Here is a 21,799-nt window from a genome sequence, read left to right as displayed (position 1 = left end):
TTTGGTCACCTTCGTCCCTTTCTTTATATGAGCAACATTGGCATAGAATTCCTGGATGAGGTATTCTTTGGCATCCTCCACTCTCTCATTGAACCACATTTCAACCCTTTCGTGATATGAACTGACTCAATATTGCCGGATTGTATGTCTCCAAATCTTTCAAAAGAAACTGTGTCTCAAGGGTCAACGACCTCATTGGCCACTATATACGAAAACTAGTAAAGGCGGCCAAGCTGACAAATCAATCTTCCCAGACCTCCTTCTTGTTTGATCTCTCCATACCTACAGTTGTACCATATCCCCCTCCACCATCATCGAGGGTCTCATGTATAGGTTGTGCCTTTGGGACTGGTGCAGCTGATGGCTCAGAAGCCTGGCTAGCACTCTCCGACCCTTCGAAGGTGCTGTGAGATAAAGAAGGCTCATCCCTGAGCTGATATCTCTCCTGTGGACTCGATTGTGTAGCCGTCTGCTTCTCCTAAACAGAGGATGAGTTGCCCTCTGACACCTCCCTAGACGGGACATAGGAGCTGGACTCGGAGAGGTTTGCACCTATCCCTCTGCATTTGTTGTTTTCTTCATGATTTTCTTAGGCTGGCCAAGGGGCAAGGTACCTCTACCTCGACCCCGAGAAGATTCACCTCTTCCCTTTGAAGTGTCGCCTCGGCCTCTTGATCTAACCATTGTCTGTATCAAAGCAAAGAAGATTGTTAGTTGCAATTCATTGTTGAACACATTCAGGACTTATGTAGGTAAGGGAGAAACAATTAGACATAGTGGGGTTATGAATATAATACATGTCTGCGGGTAAATGGGATCTACGGTCCGCACATTTTTTATGTATGGCCATAGAAGGGGGTTGCGGTCCGCAGAAGGGAAGTGCGGTCTATAGATTTTAACTTGCGGCCGCACTTCTGAGTCTCAAAAATGCTAACTCTCTGATGACAAAGAATGGGCTGACCTGCGGACGCAGAGGGAAATATGTGGTCCACACATTTTAACGTGCGGCCTCTGATTCCTTCATCACTGAGTTGCCCAAATTCAACATCTGCGGACCACACAAATTCAAGTGCGGCCGTAGATTTCAAAAGTTACAAACATACCAATTTTCTCTACTTAGGATTTTTCAGTTTCTTGTACAACTAGTCATGGCAACATGGTAAAAATATGAAATTATACTAACCCAATCCCATTGGAGCATGTATTAAGTTTACCAGTTAAGATCTACCCCACATGGACACATAATTGAACTCTAATAACAGATGACCTAAAAAGAACTAAAAATCTAAAAATTAAACTAACAATAAAAATTTAACATGAAATTGAAGCATACCAGATAGAGTGAGTGTAATGAGAGAATAATCAAGGTGGTGGTGTGTGAGGACAGTTAGAGATCTCCAAGAAAATCAACAGAGCAACAACGTTTTGTTCAGAGAGGGAAAACTGTACAATGAGCCCTATTCTTCTATTTATACCAACCATTTTGAGAATGGAAAATAGGCGAGTGCGGCCCCACATTTTCATGTGTGGTCCTCACTCTGTCACCTGGCGAACATTCTCAGAACCCAATCGGTGGTCCGCACATTTTCAGATGCGGCCGTAGATTTCACGTGCGGTCGCAGATTGACCTCCACGCTGACAAGCTCAAAATTCAGAGAGTTGGTATTTTGACATTTCAAATCTGCGATTTGCCAAAGAAATGTGCAGACACAATGCTCATCTTCTATGGAACATAGAAATGTGCGGTCCGCACAATCTGGAACACTTAGCCATATTTTTTTCCACCTTTCTTGTAAGTCACACTCATCCCTATAGCAAAATTAAAATCAAGTTAGAACACAAGTAACACCTAACTACAAAAGAAAAAGGAAAAGAAACACCAGTTGCCTCCAAAGAAACTCCTGATTTAACGTCACGGCACGACGCAAAATACCCTCAAGTCAAATGAATGACCGCTACCACGTGGCTATCTCCAACCTTTCCCAAATAATGCTTCACCCGGTGATCATTGACTTAGAATACTTCATTGTTTTTGTTCTTCAAGTCTAACGCATCAAAAGGTGTCACACCAACAATTTCAAAAGGACCACTCCACTTGGATTTTAGCTTCCCGGGAAATATCCTCAACCTTGAGTTGAACAACAATACAAGATCGCATACCTTGAACTCTTTGTTCAAATGTATTTGTCATGAAGATATTTCATCTTTTCTTTGTAAAAGGACGAACTCGCATAAGCATGGTACCGGAACTCATCCAATTTATTCAAATGTGCAACCCTCAAGTTAGCGGCTACATCCCAATCAAGATTCAACTTTTTTTTAGAGCCCACATTGCCTTGTGCTCTAGTTCCATCGGAAGATGACAAGATTTCCCGAACACCAACCGGTATGACGACATTTTGATAGGTTTTTTGTAAGCCGTCCGATAAGCCCATAATGCATCATCAAGTTTCTTGGACCAATCCGTCCGATTAGCATTTGCCGTTTTAGAAACGATACTCTTTTTCTCCCAGTTGGAGACTTCCACTTGCCCACTACCTTGTGGGTGATAGGGAGTCGTGACTTTGTGATTAACACCATACTTACTAAGTAAAGTGTCAAAAGCCTTGTTGAAAAAGTATGACCCCCCCATCGCTTATAATTGCACGTGAGTACCAAACCTTGTGAAAATATTCTTGTTCAAGAAAGCCGCTACACTTCTCGCCTCATTGTTGGGTAAAGCGACGGCCTCAAACCATTTGGACACATAATCCACCGCGACCAAGATGTAGGTGTTTCCATAAGAACTCACAAAAGTGCCCATGAAGTCAATGCCCCACATATCAAAAATATCAATCTCCAAAATGGTTGTGAGACGCATTTCATTTTTCTTTGAAATTCCACCGGTCCATTTACATTCATCACATCTTTTTACTAACTCACTAGCATCCTTGTAAAGAGTGGGCCAATAGAAACCACAACTAAGTACTTTGGCTGTCGTTCTCGCTCCACCATGATGACCACCATATGGCGAAGAATGACAGGCCCCAAGAATATCACCTTGCTCTTCTTCCGGTACACATCTCCTAATCACCCCATCCGTACAAATCCGAAAAATGTATGGTTCATCCCAATAATAATATTAACAATACCTTTTGAGCTTCTTCCTTTGGCTTGAAGCGAACTCATCCGAAATGATTCCACACACAAGAAAATTTGCCAAGTACGCGAACCATGGCACATCTTTCATTGAAATTGCCAAAAGTTTCTCATCGGGGAAGGAGTCATTGATTTCAAGGCTATCATGCAGCTTTCCCTCCTCCTCCAAATGAGACAAGTGGTCCGCCACTTGGTTTTCACTACCTTTTCTATCTTGGATGTCAATATCAAATTCTTGTAACAAGAGCACCCATCTCACCAACCGAGCTTTGGAGTCCTTTTTGCTCATAAGATAACGAAGTGTCGCATGATCCATGTGGACAATAACCTTTGCACCTATCAAGTACGGGGGGAACTTCTCAATTACAAACACAATAGCAAGGAGCTCTTTATCCGTGATGGTATAGTTTACTTGGGCACTATTCATGGTCTTGTTAGCATAGTAGACCAGCTGAAAAATCTTGTTGATGTGTTGCCCCAAAACAGCCCCAACCGCTACGTCACTTGCATCACATATGAGTTCAAAAGGCACACTCCAATCTGGAGCGGTGATGATGGGAGTAGTTGTCAACTTGAGCTTTAACAGTTCAAAAGCTCTCATGCAGTCATCATTGAAATTAAACTTAGCATCCTTCTCAAGAAGCTTGCACAACAGGTTCACCACCTTAGAGAAATCTTTGATGAGGCGCCGGTAAAAACCCACATGGCCTAAGAAACTCCGCACACCCTTCACCAAAGTTGGGGGTGGAAGCTTAGAAATTACCTCAATCTTTGCTTGTCAACTTCAATTCCATTGCTTGAGATTTTATGGCCAAGGACAATACCTTCCTCGACCATGAAATGGCATTTCTCCCAATTGAGCACCAAATTGATTTCTCCCAATGGCATTTCTCCCAATTGGCATTTCTCCCAATCGGACGAACTCGCATAAGCATGGTACCGGAACTCATCCAATTTATTCAAATGTGCAACCCTTAAGTTAGCGGCTACATCCCAATCAAGATTCAACTTTTTTTTAGAGCCCACATTGCCTTGTGCTCTAGTTCCATCGGAAGATGACAAGATTTCCCGAACACCAACCGGTATGACGACATTTTGATAGGTTTTTTGTAAGCCGTCCGATAAGCCCATAATGCATCATCAAGTTTCTTGGACCAATCCGTCCGATTAGCATTTGCCGTTTTAGAAACGATACTCTTTTTCTCCCAGTTGGAGACTTCCACTTGCCCACTACCTTGTGGGTGATAGGGAGTCGTGACTTTGTGATTAACACCATACTTACTAAGTAAAGTGTCAAAAGCCTTGTTGAAAAAGTATGACCCCCCCATCGCTTATAATTGCACGTGAGTACCAAACCTTGTGAAAATATTCTAGTTCAAGAAAGCCGCTACACTTCTCGCCTCATTGTTGGGTAAAGCGATGGCCTCAAACCATTTGGACACATAATCCACCACGACCAAGATGTAGGTGTTTCCATAAGAACTCACAAAATGGCCCATGAAGTCAATGCCCCACATATCAAAAACATCAATCTCCAAAATGATTGTGAGACGCATTTCATTTTTCTTTGAAATTCCACCGGTCCATTGACATTCATCACATCTTTTTACTAACTCACTAGCATCCTTGTAAAGAGTGGGCCAATAGAAACCACAACTAAGCACTTTGGCTGTCGTTCTCGCTCCACCATGATGACCACTATATGGCGAAGAATGACAAGCCCCAAGAATATCACCTTGCTCTTCTTCCGGTACACATCTCCTAATCACCCCATCCGTACAAATCCGAAAAATGTATGGTTCATCCCAATAATAATATTAACAATACCTTTTGAGCTTCTTCCTTTGGCTTGAAGCGAACTCATCCGAAATGATTCCACACACAAGAAAATTTGCCAAGTACGCGAACCATGGCACATCTTTCATTGAAATTGCCAAAAGTTTCTCATCGGGGAAGGAGTCATTGATTTCAAGGCTATCATGCAGCTTTCCCTCCTCCTCCAAATGAGACAAGTGGTCCGCCACTTGGTTTTCACTACCTTTTCTATCTTGGAGGTCAATATCAAATTCTTGTAACAAGAGAACCCATCTCACCAACCGAGCTTTGGAGTCCTTTTTGCTCATAAGATAACGAAGTGTCGCATGATCCATGTGGACAATAACCTTTGCACCTATCAAGTGCGGGGGGAACTTCTCAATTACAAACATAATAGCAAGGAGCTCTTTATCCGTGATGGTATAGTTTACTTGGGCACTATTCATGGTCTTGTTAGCATAGTAGACCAGCTGAAAAATCTTGTTGATGTGTTGCCCCAAAACAGCCCCAACCGCTACGTCACTTGCATCACATATGAGTTCAAAAGGCACACTCCAATCTGGAGCGGTGATGATGGGAGTAGTTGTCAACTTGAGCTTTAACAATTCAAAAGCTCTCATGCAGTCATCATTGAAATTAAACTTAGCATCCTTCTCAAGAAGCTTGCACAACAGGTTCACCACCTTAGAGAAATCTTTGATGAGGTGCCGGTAAAAACCCACATGGCCTAAGAAACTCCGCACACCCTTCACCAAAGTTGGGGGTGGAAGCTTAGAAATTACCTCAATCTTTGCTTGTCAACTTCAATTCCATTGCTTGAGATTTTATGGCCAAGGACAATACCTTCCTCGACCATGAAATGGCATTTCTCCCAATTGAGCACCAAATTGATTTCTTCACATCTAGCCAACACTTTGTCCAAATTTTCAAGACAATCATCAAAAGAATCTCCAACCACCGAGAATTCATACATGAAAACTTCAAAGTAGTCCTTCATAATATCCGTAAACATAGCCATCATACACCTTTGAAAAGTCACCGGTGCATTGCACAAACCAAATGGCATCCGCATAAAAGCAAAAGTACCATAGGGACATGTAAAGGTTATTTTCTCTTGATCTTACGGAACAATGAAAATTTGGTTGTAGCTCGAGTACCTATCAAGAAAGCAATAGAAAGCTCGTCCAGCCAATCTATCAAGCATTTGATTTAAGAAAGGAAGTGGAATGTGATCCTTCCTTGTGACTTTGTTGATCTTGCGATAGTCCATGCACACCCTCCAGCCGATCACCGTTCTTGTAGGAATCAATTCATTCTTGTCATTGGTAACCACCGTCATGCCCCCTTCTTTGGGACATATTGAACCAGAGAAGTCCATGAACTATTGAAGATGGGGTAGACAACCCCGACATCCAACCACTTGATAATCTCTTTCTTGACAACTTCTTGCATAGCCTCATTGAGTCTCCTTTGATGTTTAATAGATGGTTTAGAACCATACTCCAACTTGATCTTATGCATGTAAAAGGTAGGACTTATCCCTCGAATATCTGCCAAGGTCCACCCAATAGTCTTCTTCCTCTTTCATAGCACCGCCAATGTGGAATCTACCTGCACATTAGTCAAACAAGAGGAAAGAATAAGCGGTAAAATAGAATAAGGGACAAAAAATTTATACCGAAGATATGGAGGCAATGGCTTCAACTCCAAGATAGGTGTCTCTTCAATAGAAGGCTTTGTAGGAGGAGTCTTCCTATTTTCAAGATCCAAGGATAATTTTTGGAGTGCATAGTTGTACGACCCTATTCCTTGTAAAGAGTTCACACATTCCATGAAGCTATCCATCTCGTCATCATCAAAGTTGAGCAAGACGGCCTCTAACATATCACCAACATAGATTGTAGAACGTGTATCATCAACAATGACATCGGTCACCAAATCCACAAAAGAACACACCTCATGGCTATTTGGTTGCCGCATGGACTTACATACATGGAATACTACTTTTTCATCACCAATCCGGAAAGTGAATTCTCCAGCTTCAACATCACAAAGAGCCTTACCCGTAGCAAGGAAAGGTCTCCCAAGAATAATTGGCATCTCATAATCAACCTCATAATCTAGAATGACAAAATCCGCCGGAAGAATGAATTTATCAACCTAGACCAAAACATCTTCAATCACACCCAATGGTCTTTACATGGTACGATCGGCCATTTGTAATCTCATAGAGGTGGGTCTTGGTTTTCCAATTTCCAAAGTCTTGAAAACCGAATAGGGAATCAAATTTATATATTGCCCCAAGATCACAAAGAGCTTTAGCAAGCTCGACACATCCAATTGTTCAAGGAATCGTGAAAGCACCGGGATCCTCCAACTTATAAGCCATTGAATGAACAATTTCACTCACTTGATGAATGACTTTGATGGTCTCAAAAGTCATTGACCGCTTCTTTGTCACAATATCCTTCATAAACTTTGCATAACTGGGCATTTGTTCTAAAGCTTCGACTAATGGAACATTGATTGAAAGACTCTGCATCATTTGAATGAACTTCTTGAATTGATTCTCACCATTTTTCTTGGCAAGTCTTTGAGGGTATGAAGGTGGAGGCTTATACAATGGTGCCTTAGCCTTTTGCACTACCAGCTCCGGTATGTCAATAATGTATTCCCTAGACGGGTTCACCTCCTCTTGAGTCTCTTCCACACTATCATTAATATCAATCCAAACTTCCTTATTAGGATGCACAACATTGTCCGGGATCTATTCTTTTTTCATTATTTGATAACCGCCATGGAATGCCCCGTATTGTTACTGCTATTTGGGTTTACCACCGTGTCACTTGGTAGTGCCCCCTTAGTACGAGAATTTAGAGCTTGAGAGATTGCCCCATTTGAAGTTCTAGGTTGCGGATTGATGTATTGAGTGAGGCAAGTTGGGCATCCGAATCGGCATTCTTTTCCATCATTTGATTGAACATACTTTCAATACGTCCCATCTCATTGTTTGAAGAGCTTGAACCATGGGAAGGATAAGGAAGTGGATTGCTCGGTTGTTGATACATTGGGGACCTTTAAAAACCCGACCCCCTGTTTCCTTGATTGATACTCCATCCACCTTGATTGTTGCCTCCCCAATTTCCTTGGTTGTTTCCACTCCAATTTCCTTGATTGTTGTTCTTATCCCAATTCCCTTGATTTTTGAGTTCCAATTGCCATGATTGTTTTTTGGTCGCCATTGTTGTTGGCTTGGGCCTTGGAAGTTGTTTCTTTGCCCTTGAAAATTGTTCACATATTGCATTTCCTCCTCTTGTTCATTATAAGAATCATCTTGCTCAAAACCACCATCATCTTGCACATAGTTCTCCACTCGAGTTTGCACTTGTGGACCTTTGGTCCTCCTCTTGTTCACCATCATGTTCACTCCCTCCATAGCATCAACTTTATTAGGAGCTTGCACTTGATTTAGTTGGGCTTTTGCTAGTTGAGTCATGGTAGTGGTCAATTCAGCAATGGCTTGCCCAAGGTCTTGCAATTATTTGTGAAGGTGGATCATATTCGGATCACCTTGTGGAATGTTGGCCGGGGATTGCCAAGCCAACAACATTTCCGCCATCTCATCCAAGATTTCACACGCCTCCGAATAAGGCATAGTCATAAAGTTCCCACCGGCTAGTTGAGTCACTACACATTGGTTGGTTGTGTTAATTCCATGATAGAACGTTTGTTGAATCATGTTTTCTGTAATATCATTGTTGGGACATTCCTTAACCATTGTTCTATAGCGCTCCCATATTTTGTGTAGTGGTTCATTAGGCTCTTGCTTTAATGCAAAGATATAATCTCGAAGTGTAGCCATGTGCCCCAGGAGAGAAAATCTTAGCAATGATAATTTCCGCCAACTCATCCCAAGTGTGAATTGAATAGTTCGGCAATCGTTCCAACTAATCTAAAGCTTTCCCCTATAGAGAGAAGGGAAAAAGCCTTAGCCTCAATGCATCCTAGGAAACATTAGTTTCCTTGATCCCCCAACATGTATCCACAAAGCCTTTCAAATGTTTGTAAGCATTTTGAGTTGGAGCATCGGTAAAGAAACCCCGTTGCTCAAGCAAAGTGAGCATCACATTGGTTATTTGGAAGTTGTCCGCCCTAATACGGGGAGGGACTATTGCACTAGCATAACCTTCATTGGGAAATATCCGGTGTGGAGCCGCTCATAGGGGAGGTGGGGGTGGAACGGGCACGTTCTCATGAGGTACTCAACCTCTTCGGTTGGCTTAAGGCTTAAGAGGCACCTCTTTTACTTGCTCCACCTCGCCGTCCAATTCCCCCAAGGGCAAATTTTCGAGATCATTGTTCGCCATGTTTGTACCTATAGTTTCTCATACAAGTTAGTAACACGGAAAGAAAAGAAGATATTCCAAAAACAAAATCAAATATATAGATAACACTGCTTTAACTCCACGTAAACAACAATAAAAATATACCCAGTATTATGCCATACTGTGGGGTCTGGGGAGGGTAGTGTATGCGCAGACCTTACCCCTACCTTCTGAGGATAGAGAGGCTATTTCTAATAGACCCTCGGCTGAGGAAAGCATAAGCACCACATTAATGAAAATATAGACAAGAAGGGACAACACCAAAAAGCCATATAAAAGCAGAATAAAAACAACAAGATAGTAAGGTGATCAACAATGAAAGAAAATAACTGTTAGTCATAAAACCCTACTACCAACAGAAAGCGAGACTGCATGCCAATACTACTGTTATGAACACTCTAGACTACCTACTCTACTACCCTAATCCTCGAACTTCATACCTTCCTATCAAGGGTCATGTCCTCGGTCAGCAGAAGTTGCGCCATGTCTTGCCTAATCACCTCTCCCCACCTCTTCTTTGGCCTACCTCTACCTCTCCGTAGGCCCTAATGCCAACCTCTCACACCTCCTCCCCGGGGCGTTTGTGCCCCTCCTCCTCACATGACCAAACCACCTAAGTCGCGCTTCCCGCATCTTGTCCTCAATAGGGGCCACACTCACCTTGTCGCTAATAACCTCATTTCTAATCCTATCTAACCTGGTGTGCCTGCACATCCATCTCAACATCCTCATCTTTGCTACCTTCATCGTCTGGACATGAGCGATCTTGACTGGCTAACACTCAGCCCCATACAACATCATCGGTCTGACCACCACTCTGTAGAACTTACCTTTAAGTTTCAGTGGCACCTTCTTGTCACACAAAACACCGGAAGCGAGTCTCCATTTCATCCATCCTGCCCCAATACGATGGGTGACATCTTCATCAATCTCCCCATCCCCCTGAATAATAGACCCAAGGTACATAAAACTTCCTCTCCTAGGGATGACCTACGAGTCCAGCCTCACCTCCCCTTCCCCCCTTGAGTTTCACCACTGAACTTATACTCCAAGTATTCTATCTTGGTCCTGCTCAACTTGAAACCTTTAAATTCCAAGGTCTGCCTCCATACCTCTAATTGCGCGTTCACACTGCCTCGTGTCTTGTCAATCAATACAATATCATCTGCAAATAGCATGCACCACGGCACCTCCCATTGTATATGGCGCGTTAGTACGTCCATCGCCAGGGCAAACAAAAAAGGGTTGAGTGCCGACCCCTGATGCAACCCCATCATAACCGAAAAATGGTTCGAGTCCCCACCCACCACATCAAGACAGTAATCAAGCACCTAATGGCATTTTTTTTACATCTAAAAAAAACTCTCCTCGTCACATTCAAACCATCTGAACACATCTCGCAGTCACACCATACTCATCATATAGCCATTCCACCGCTCATCGAGCTACAAATTCCACTCATAGGGACACTACCGGACATATGAGTCCAAATGTACAACTTCACACAACTGAAGCTACCGAGCCTAAGTTGCAGTCTAAACCTGGCCTCATGTCCTTCAGACTGGCCCATCACCAAAACACAGAATACATATCTCGTACCTCAATCATAAAATCACAAGTTGTCGATGCACAGCTAATACCAAGCGTTCACATACACATACGAATGAGTGGAAGAAATTCAAAGTGATACGCCTCAAGCTGAATCAACGCCGCACGATAAAGAAAGAAAGATGGGAAGTTTATCCTAAATGCCCTATAGCCTCTCGAAGATAGGTATGGACGTCATCATGTCGATCCACAAGACTCTACAAGACACTTGCTCATGACTTGTAGAACCTATGAACCTAGAGCTCTGATACCAACTTATCACGATCCAAAATCCAACTAGCCGTGATGGCACCTAACCCAACCCGCTAGATAAGCCAATTTACAATAATCCAATACCAATGAGATTTAACTGAAAAACTAAAGATAATATTTCTGACTCTAATGCACTCACTAAGGTCTGGTAGTACAAATCATGAGCTTCGAAGATTTAGCATTTACAAAGCTGGTACGAAATAAAATACATCATCTGCTTGAAATATACATGAACAAATTAAAAATTCTAAAGCTACCAAGAACAAGAGGCAGTTATGACCATATCGCAGGTATATCTTCAATGCCAGCTCCCGCCATGCACAACAACATCAATATCCAAAATCTGCACGCAAGGTTCATAAGTGTAGTATGAGTACAACCAACTCCATGTACTCAATAAGTAACAAACCTAACCTTAGGTTGAATGTAGTGACGAGCTTGGACAACAATCAGAGTCCAACATCAACAGTCAGGAAAACAACTTAGAAAAATATAAATAAAACAATACAAATAATAAATCAAGATGATGCTCCGCTCTTTAAAATCCAGAAAAAATAGCATGATTTTCAAAAATGACAGTAAAACTCAATTCTTTTCACCACATCACCAAAATATGAGTGAATTTAAAAAGTGTGATTCTTCCTAAAAAGAAACCTTTCTTCCACAATAGGAAATTTCATTACCAATTGGCATGAGGAAAATATATCTTTACGCCTGTATGTCAAGTTTTCATGTAAAATGCAATGCAACACAGTGATAAAACCATATGCATACTCTAAGAGTATCAATTCACTCAGTCCTCCCAGTCACTCAATCCTCACAGTCGCTCATGCCTCACAGTCCCTCAATCCTCCCAAATCACTCGGCACTCGTACTCAGTAGGTACTTGCGCTCATTGTGGGTGTGCCGACTCCAGAGGGGCGGATCCAGCCCAAGCACTATAATAATCCAATCCCGAAATGAATCAATAGAACATGCTGCGACGTGCAGCCTGGACCCATAAATACACTCACAATCAGGCCCTCGGCCTCACTCAACCATCAATCTCTCCAGTCTCTCAGGCTCAAAATGTCATGAAAATCAGCCCAAAAATGATGATATAATATGTCAATGAATAGAAATATAGAGTGAGATATGATATGAAATGAATGAAGAGTATGAAATTACAATTTAAATATATAACTTAATAGCATAAATGACCTTAGTGGGTCCCAATAATACCAGCATACGCCTAAGCATGATTTCCAAAATGAGTCATAACTCGATTTCTCTAACATATGGAAAATAACAAGTTATTTGACTGCATAGCTCTACGGAATCGATTGAACCACAATTTCTACGGTGCACGCCCACACGCCCGTCACCTAGCATGTGCGTCACTTCCACACCAATCACATAACACATAATTCAAGGAATTATACCCTGAGCTCCAAGATTAGAAGTGTTACTTACCTCGACCAGGCCGAATCCAATACCGAGCAAGCTAAACAATACTCCATAAATACCATTCCGCACGTATCAACCTCCGAACGGCTCAAAACTAGCCAAAAGCAACTCAATTACATCAATTATCGCTTAAGGAAATAATTACAAATAATAAAGGTCGAATTTATAATTACAACTCCGAAGTCAACCAAAAGTCAATGTGGGGCCCTCGCCTCGGAATCCGACAAAAATTATAAAATATGAACTCCCATCCAACCATGAGTTCAACCATAACAAATTTACCAAATTCCGACATCAACCCGATCTCCAAATCCTCAATTTAAATTCTAGAAAATTTCTACCATTTTAAATTCAATTCACTAATTTAATGATAAAAATAATAACATATTCGTGTAATTTAACCAAAATCAAGTTAGGAATTCTTACCCCAATATTTTGGTTGAAAATCTCCCGAGGAATCGCCTCACACCGAGCTCAAAATCCAAAAATGAGGAAAAACCTCAAGACCCACGATTTTATCTTCTGCCCAGGCCTCTTCACTTCTGCGAATAATTGAGCAGCTTCTATGGCATCGGTTCTACGGCGTAGAGCCTGCTTCTGTGGAAACAGCTGGTCCAGTAACCCTCGCCCCTGCGAAAAAACTCTGCTTCTACGCAAATCGCAAGTGCGAGACTAAGGTCCGCTTCTGCGAAGCTCTTTGCGCCTGCGCTCCAGTTCATCGCACTTGCACCTTTGCAGGTGCGCCATTGTTCTCGCTTCTACGACCCTAGTGCCAGCCTCCAAATCCGCTTTTGTTCCTCATTCCTCGCACATGCGGCTCTCGCACTTGCGCCCAGTGGTCCGCAGGTGCAACCACACTAGATATTGCCCAGAACAAGCCTTAGCAAAAATTTCCAAAATGATCCGAACCATGTCTGAAACACTCCCGAGCCTCTCGGGACCCCGTTCGAATATACCAACAAGTTCCATAACATCACACATACCTACACATGGCCTCAAATCACACATAACAATATCGAAATGACGAATCACATCTCAATTCAAACCTAATGAACTTTAAATGTTTCAACTTCCAAATCACGTGCCGAATCATATCAAATCAACTCGGAATGAACTCAAATTTTGCGTATAAGTCATAAATGACATAGCGAATCTATTGAAATTTCCGGAAACACAATATGAATCTGATATCATAAAAGTCAACTCCCGGTCAAACTTGTGAACATTTCAAACCTCCAAATAAACTTTTCTCCAATTAGCGCCGAAACCTTCTCTAAATATCCAAATGAAATTTCGGGCATACGCCCGAGTCCAAAATCACCATCCGGGCCTACCGGAATCATCAAAACTCCGATCCGAGATTGAATACTAAAAAGTCAAACTTGGTCAACTTTTCCAATTAAAGCTTCAAACATAAAATTCATTCTTCCGAACTAATTTCGAAACACCTGAAAACCTAAATCAATGATCGAAACAGTCACAATGCATTATACGAAGCTACTCAACACTTCAAATAGCTGAATAGAAGTGTAATTGCTCAAAACGAACGGTCGGGTCGTTACAAAAGCCTAGGGATGTGACCTTAACCTAGGTGTTCGGGGTGTATTGATCGGGGTGTACTCAACACTTCAAATACTTAACACCTGTTTTATTAATTGGGGTGTATTATAGCTCTCAACTCTAAGTTACTAACTCAATACCTCTCAGTCATAGAGTAATTTTGCTCAATTTGGCTTTCTCAAGCCCAAATGGGTATCAAACTAAATAGTTGATATGAGCTCAAGTCGGGTTCTCACTATCTCTAGTTTAAACACTTTAATTAGGCTAATCAAACCCTTAATTAGCCCAATTTCTTATTAGCCAAGTTATCCTAGACTAGGTCCCTCTTTCTCAAGTAAAGACCAAGTTAAAAGGCATAAATCAATATTTGCAACCATTAATTCTAAAATTGAAGCATAAACAAGGGTAAATAATCAATACCCAATCATAAACAAGCAATAATTTAAATACCCATAAGGTTTACACACTAGGGTTGGGTCACAACCCTAGTAAGAGTCTAGCTACTCATAGTGAAAAATCAAGAAAACAAAGAGGAAATACTAATTAAACTTCCTAAAATAGAAAAATACAACGGCTACAGCAGCTCAAACTTCGAAACTTGACCTAAAAGTGTGATTCTCATCTATTTATAGTAGCCTAAAATTTGCTAACAAAAATGCCCCTCTGGAGGTTCTACAGCCTCACAATTCCATGTGCAGTCCGCAAATTGCTTCAGCTTATAGGGACTAAGATTCTGCAGCTGTACAATTTGGTATGCGGTTGCAATGCATCTTCTGCGGCCGAACAATTCTTGTATGGTCCGCACTTCAGGCAAGGCTTCAAGTCTTGTTAATTTGCACACTCTATGAACTTTGAATTCTTTGTCAGTGAGGACCTTGTTTTGCGGCCGCACAATTCATGTGAGGTCTGCACATCAACTTAAACTCTGCTGGGTGTCTTCACTTATTCTGCGGCCGCAGAGGGAATTCTGCGGTCTGCACTTTCTTCTGCGGCCGCAGAAATACCTTTGCGGACCGCACTTCTTATGTTTGCACCCCTTCTTGTCTTATGAGTCGAAACACTCCTTTTTGAGTCGAATTGTATCATGGAAGCCAAAATTTCCAACATTCCTTCAATTTACACACTTTCATTATTATTGGGAACATAAATCAATACTTTTGGACTAAAATAGAAGCCAAAAGGTGCTAATAAGTGATCAAAATCCACACTTATCAACTAATTTCCATCACTTCCTTTGATAATTTTTGATTTTATGTTCTCTTTAATGATCACTTTACAAAATATACATGGTTGTTTCCAATTAAACACAAATATGATGTTACACAGATATTTATAAATTTCAAGAAACTAGTTGAGAATTATTTCTCCACCACAATTGGTACCTTGTATACTGATGGAGGTGGTAAATGTCTTGGTCTCAAATCCTTTCTTCAAAACTCTAGCATTCATCATCTCTTGAGTCCTCCATACAAACCTCAACTTGTTGGTACACTGGAACGCAAGCATCATCATGCCATCTCCCGCTATGCACAATAACGTCAGCTCCAAAATCTGCATGCAAGATGCAGAAATGTAGTATGAGTACAACCAACCCCATGTACTCAAAAATTAACAAACCTAACCTTAGGTTGAAAGCAGTGACGAGCTCAGAAAAATAGTCACAGTCCAACACCAATAGCTGAAAATAACTCGTAACAATATAATGAAAGCAGTACATGTAATAACTCAAAAGATTTCATGCTCAGCGCGTTCATAGTAATGGAAGAATAGACATGCTTTTCAGGTATAACAGAAAAATCCAAACCTTTCACCGGAATTACTAAATTATGAGTATATCAAAAAACTATGATTTTTTCCAAACTTTCAACAACAGATAAGATATTTTATCATCATATAACATGAGGAAAGTACATATCTATACCTACATATCAATATGCATGTCAAGTCATCACTTATCATATACCGTCTAGCATGAGGGATATACATCTCAATGCCTACATGTCAATGTACGTGTCAGCTCATGAATGTTACAACATTGTGTAGCATGAGGAAAAATGCATCTTTATGCCTACATGCCAAGTACGCATGTGTAAGGCCCCGTAAAAATTTCGCAAGGTAATTTTAGGTTTTGTGGAGCTGAAGTAGGCTTACGTGTTTGAGGATTGTAGAATACGGACTTTTTGGGTTGAACAGTGCGCTGAGGTGGCGGAAAAAGGCCTTTCTGCGGTCCATTATGCGGCCACAGAATCACTCTACGGGCCGCAGAATGGCCACAGAGTGAGGCAGGGCTGGGCAGGTTTGGGTACCATTATGCGGATAACTATGCGATCGCAGAACTGTTCTGTGGCTCATTATGTAACCGCAGAACAGGTCTGCGGGCCGCATAGTGACCGCAAACCCAGACAGAGTTGCCTAGTTTTGGAGGTTCATTTCGCGGACCGCAGATGCATTATACGGTCGCATATGTGACCGCAGACCCTGTTCCGGAGCTTCATTTTTGGGTTTTTATAACCCGACCCTACTTCGTTAAATAGACAATATGTACCATCTTTTGAGCAAAAACCTGATATTTTGAGGGTTAGAGAGTGCCCTAGAGTGGGAGTGAGTTCTTCAACAATTTGTTCTTCAATTCTTGCTCGAATCTTGTAATATTAACAAGGAAAACTCACTAGATCTTCATCCTAGAGGTAAGATTCTACACCGTAACCCTTCATTTCAAAAGTTAACTAGAAATGGGTAATTAGTAAGATAATTTTTGAGCATGAGAGTTGTTTATTTTACATGCATGTGTTATCAAAGTGTGTAGGATGATTGTTGAGCTAAAAATGGTAAAGATTGGGTTGTGGGATGATGGAATCCTCCATAAAAGGACCTTGAAACCTTAATACACACCTAGTGTTTGATAAAATGCTCAAATGAGCTAGAACCATGATCATCTTCCTAATTTTGTTTCAATTTGTTACATTTCTAAAATCGATCGAAGTTGCTAAGATTTTCGGAACATTTTAGAGTTTAAGTAAGCTCAAGTGAGGTATGTTGGCTAAACACTTCTCTTAGAATTGAACCACACATTATTCTTGTTTGTTTCAAGTTGTTCACCAAGTAACGATTATTTCAAATAAGCTTTGAGACAAGAGATATATGTTCCGTACGTGTTCCAAATGTTATTGTTGTGTTGTGTTACTATTGTGAGAACGTATTTAATGTATGGATTGTATATCCCAGCTGACTTGGTGATCCCCACTTCATTTTGGGGTTATGTATCTTTTGTTCCTTGTGTATTGTGTTTGGGGTATTGCAGGGGCCTTGTTGCCGGCATTATCATAGTACTCTTCTGTATCAATAGAGACTCCGTAGACATAATGTGGGTTGTATATTGGTGCTGGGGAAGTCAAACAATGTTATGTTATGTTTGAATTACTTATTCCACTTTAGACCATGAAATATGTATGTGTAATTCGAGACCTTACAATGAAGTAACTAATGGTAACAAATTTGGTATTTTCTACATGATCTCCTTATTGGGTAATTGAACAAAGTTATCTTTCTCTTTATATCATGGGTGAGTTAGGGTATAAAGGAAATCTAGTAGGCTTGCTCGACCGGGTTATCTTGGTTGAGCGCCGGTCGCTCTCCCCGAGATCGGGGCGTGACAAACTTGGTATCAGAGCCTAAGGTTTTAAAAGTGTCCTAGGATATCTCAGAGTCATGTCTAGTAGAGTCCTTTTTATCAGTGTGTTGTCGACCACATCTCTAATTAGGCGGCTACTAGGGCACTTAGGAATAATACCCTTTTTTATGTTCTCGATCGTGCGATAAAGCTTATTATAAGATTGTTCCTCCTTTAACTCGTGCTTTACTCTAACATTCAGTACATGACACCTAAGAAGAAGGTAAGAATTGTCCAAGGAGCCAATGTCACCCCAGGAGTGGCAGTTGATTCGATATTTAATGATGCGGGTGAGCACCCAAGGTGTGAGAATATTCCCCTAATTACCACACCGCCTGAATCTACTATTCCTGCTCAGACTGCACCAGTTCCTACACCTACTGAGGGTGCAACAGTCCCTCCAACTAATATTCTAGTTCCACCTCCAGCTCCAGCTTCTGGTCCCGCTGTTTTTGATGGGGATCTTAGGGGAGCCATATAGATGTTGGCTCAGATAGTGGCCTCCCAGGCCCAGAGATCAATATGTTGCACCCACTTCTTCTAGTCAGCTAGGGGATTCCACTAGTTCCAGGGTGAATAGGTTTCTCCAGTTGGACTACCATATGGAATTCACGCGCCTGCCCAAGTATGCTATTCACATGTTGCCAACTATGGAGGCTAGAGTGTGCCGGTTTGTGCAGGGCCTTAGCCCCTTAGTTATTAATGAGGCTGCTACAGCTGCCTTGAATTCTAATATGAACTATGGGAATATGGCGGCATTTGCTCAAGCTACAGAGGATCGTAAACTGAAAAATAGAAGGGAGTGTGAGGGTAGCAGCAAAGCCCGAACCGCGGGCAACTTGGGCGGTTCTTCTAGTGGGTAGGTAAGCATTTAGGGTAGGGTCATCAGGACCATCTCAGTCATTCGTTGAGTCTTTGAGGAGTGCACCACCATCCGGGCCCATTTCGGGCAACAGGGGACCCCACCAGCAGGGTCGGCCTGGAGGGAGATTCTAGCAACAGCGGAGGCCCCCATGACCTAAGTGTGGGAGGATGCACTTTGGAGTCTGCTTCATGGACCTACCTATATGCTACGAGTGCGATATGAGGGGTCACATTCAGAGGGATTGCCACTATTCCCGCCGGATCATGGGCAGAGGTGCGGCGCAGCCAACTAGTTCTGCAGCTACTACATCCACAACACCTCCTCCATATCGAGTCACCCCAGCACCCGCAGGGCCTGGTATAGCTAGGGGTGGTGCACAGAATTCAGGAGGACCCAGTAGATTTTATGCTATGCGGAGGCGTCGGAATTCAGAGGCTTCTCCAGATGTTTTCACAGGTATATTGACTGTCTAATCTCATGATGTGTATGCTCTTATTGATCTCAGTTCCACATTGTCATTTGTCACTCCCTATGTTGCTATGAAATTTGGGATAGAACCGGATCAGCTCCATAAATCATTCTTAGTATCTACTCTGGTTGGCAAGTCTATTGTGGTTGCGCGGGTTTATAGGGATTGTGTTGTCATGGTGCATGGTCGGGACACCATGGCCGATCTCTTTGAATTGGGGATGGTTAATTTTGATGTAATAATGGGAATGGATTGGCTTTATTCATGTTTCTCTAAGCTTGATTGTCAAACTAGAACCATTAGGTTTGAATTTCTAAATGAGCCAGTTATTGAGTGGAAGGGCAATGATATGGTGCTGAAAGATGGGTTTATTTCTTACCTTAAGGTCACGAAGATGATTAACAAGGGGTGTATCTACCATTTGGCCCGGGTAACTGACACTGACACCGAGGAACCTACATTTGAGTCTGTGCCTGTTGTGAATGAATTTCCTGGAATCTTTCCGGATGAACTCCTTGGGATACCTCCAGACAGGGAGATTAATTTTGGGATTGATGTGATGCCAGACACATAGCCTATATTTATTTCGCCCTACAGAATGGCACCGACAGAATTGAAGGAACTAAAGGAACAATTAAGAGATTTGTTAGAAAAGTGTTTCATCCGGCCGAGTGTGTCGCCTTGGGGTGCACCGGTCCTTTTTGTAAGGAAGAAAGATGGGTCACTAAGAATGTGTATTGACTATCGACAACTTAACAAGGTCAGAATCAAGAATAAGTACCCACTACCAAGGATAGATGACTTGTTTCACCAATTACAGGGTGCTAGCTACTTCTCCAATATCGATTTAAGATCCGGATATCACCAATTGAAGATCGGGGAGTAGGATGTTCCGAAAATAGCTTTTAGAACCCGATATGGCACTTTGAATTTTTGGTGATGTCTTTTGGGCTAACAAATACCCCAGCAACTTTCATGGATCTTATGAATCGAGTCTTCAAGCCTTTTCTTTACTCCTTTGTGATAGTTTTCATTGAAGATATTCTTTTATATTCACGAAGTCGAGAGGACCATGTTGATCATCTCAAGGCAATTCTGCAAACCCTATATCAACACAAGTTATATGCAAAGTTTTCAAAGTATGAATTTTGGCTTGAATCTGTCACATTCTTGGGTCATGTCATCTCTAGTGAAGGAATTAAGGTTGATCCTCAGAAATTTGCAGTTGTGAAGAATTGGTTGAGGCCTACAACTCCAACAGAGATTCGCAGTTTCTTAGGCTTAGCTGGGTATTACAGAAAGTTTGTGGGGGGGTTTTCTACTCTTGCTTCTCCGTTGACTAAATTGACGTAGAAGGTGATTAAGTTCCAATGGTCAGATGCTTATGAAAGGAGCTTTTAGGAGTTGAAATTGAGGTTGACTACGACACCAGTGTTGACTCTACCAGACGGTACATATGGGTTTGTAGTATATTGTGATGCTTCGAGAATAGGGCTTGGGTATGTATTAATGCAACATGGCAAGGTGATAGCTTATGCTTCTAGGCAACTCAAGAATCATGAAAAGAACTATCCAACACATGATTTAGAACTTGCGGCAGTGGTATTTGCATTGAAAATTTGGCGTCATTATTTATATGGGGTCCATGTGGATATATTCACGGACCATAAGAGCCTTCAATATATTTTCAAGCAGAAGGAATTGAATCTGAGGCAGAGAAGATGGCTTGAGTTACTCAAGGACTACAGCATGATATTCTATATCATCCGGGGAAGGCTAATGTTATGGCAAATGCTCTTAGCCAGAAATTTATGGTTAGTTTAGCACACTTGGAGGCGTATCAAAGGCCATTAGCTAAGGAAATTTACCAATTTGCTAGTTTGGGAGTTCGTCTTGCGGACTCTAGTGAAGGAGGGGTGATTGCGCAAAATAGGGCTGAATCATCACTTGTTGTGGAAGTCAAGGAGAAGCAATACAACGATCCATTGTTGGCACAATTAAAAGAGGGGATTCATAAACATAAGACCATGGCCTTTTCCTTGGCATGGGTGATGGTACACTAAGGTACCAAGGGCGTCTATGTGTTCCAAATGTAGATGGTCTCCGGGAGATAATCATGACTGAGGCTCACACTTCTAGGTATTCCATCCACCCGGGATCTACAAAAATATATCATGATCTTAGGGAGTCTATTGGTGGAATGATATGAAGAGGAATGTAGCGGACTTTGTGGCGAGATGTCCAAATTATCAGCAAGTGAAGGTCGAACACCAAAGGCCCGGTGGGCTGGCATATAACATAGAAATTCTAATGTGGAAGTGGAAAATGATTAATGTGGACTTTGTGGTAGGACTACCTCGCACACCTCGTAAGTTTGACTCGATTTGGGTGATTTTGGATTGACTCACGAAATCAACACACTTCTTGCTGGTTAAGGCTACCGACACAGCGGAACAGTATGCTCAGTTGTATATTAAAGAAATAGTCAGGTTGCATGGCACTCCAGTTTCTATCATTTCTGATAGGGGGGCACAATTCACGACTAATATTTGGAAGAAATTTCAGGAAGGTTTGGGTACTCAGGTGAATCT

Source organism: Nicotiana tabacum, chromosome 2 (assembly GCF_000715075.1).
Source record: "Nicotiana tabacum cultivar K326 chromosome 2, ASM71507v2, whole genome shotgun sequence".
Taxonomy (NCBI): domain Eukaryota; kingdom Viridiplantae; phylum Streptophyta; class Magnoliopsida; order Solanales; family Solanaceae; genus Nicotiana; species Nicotiana tabacum.
Note: the sequence above shows the minus strand (reverse complement) of the source record.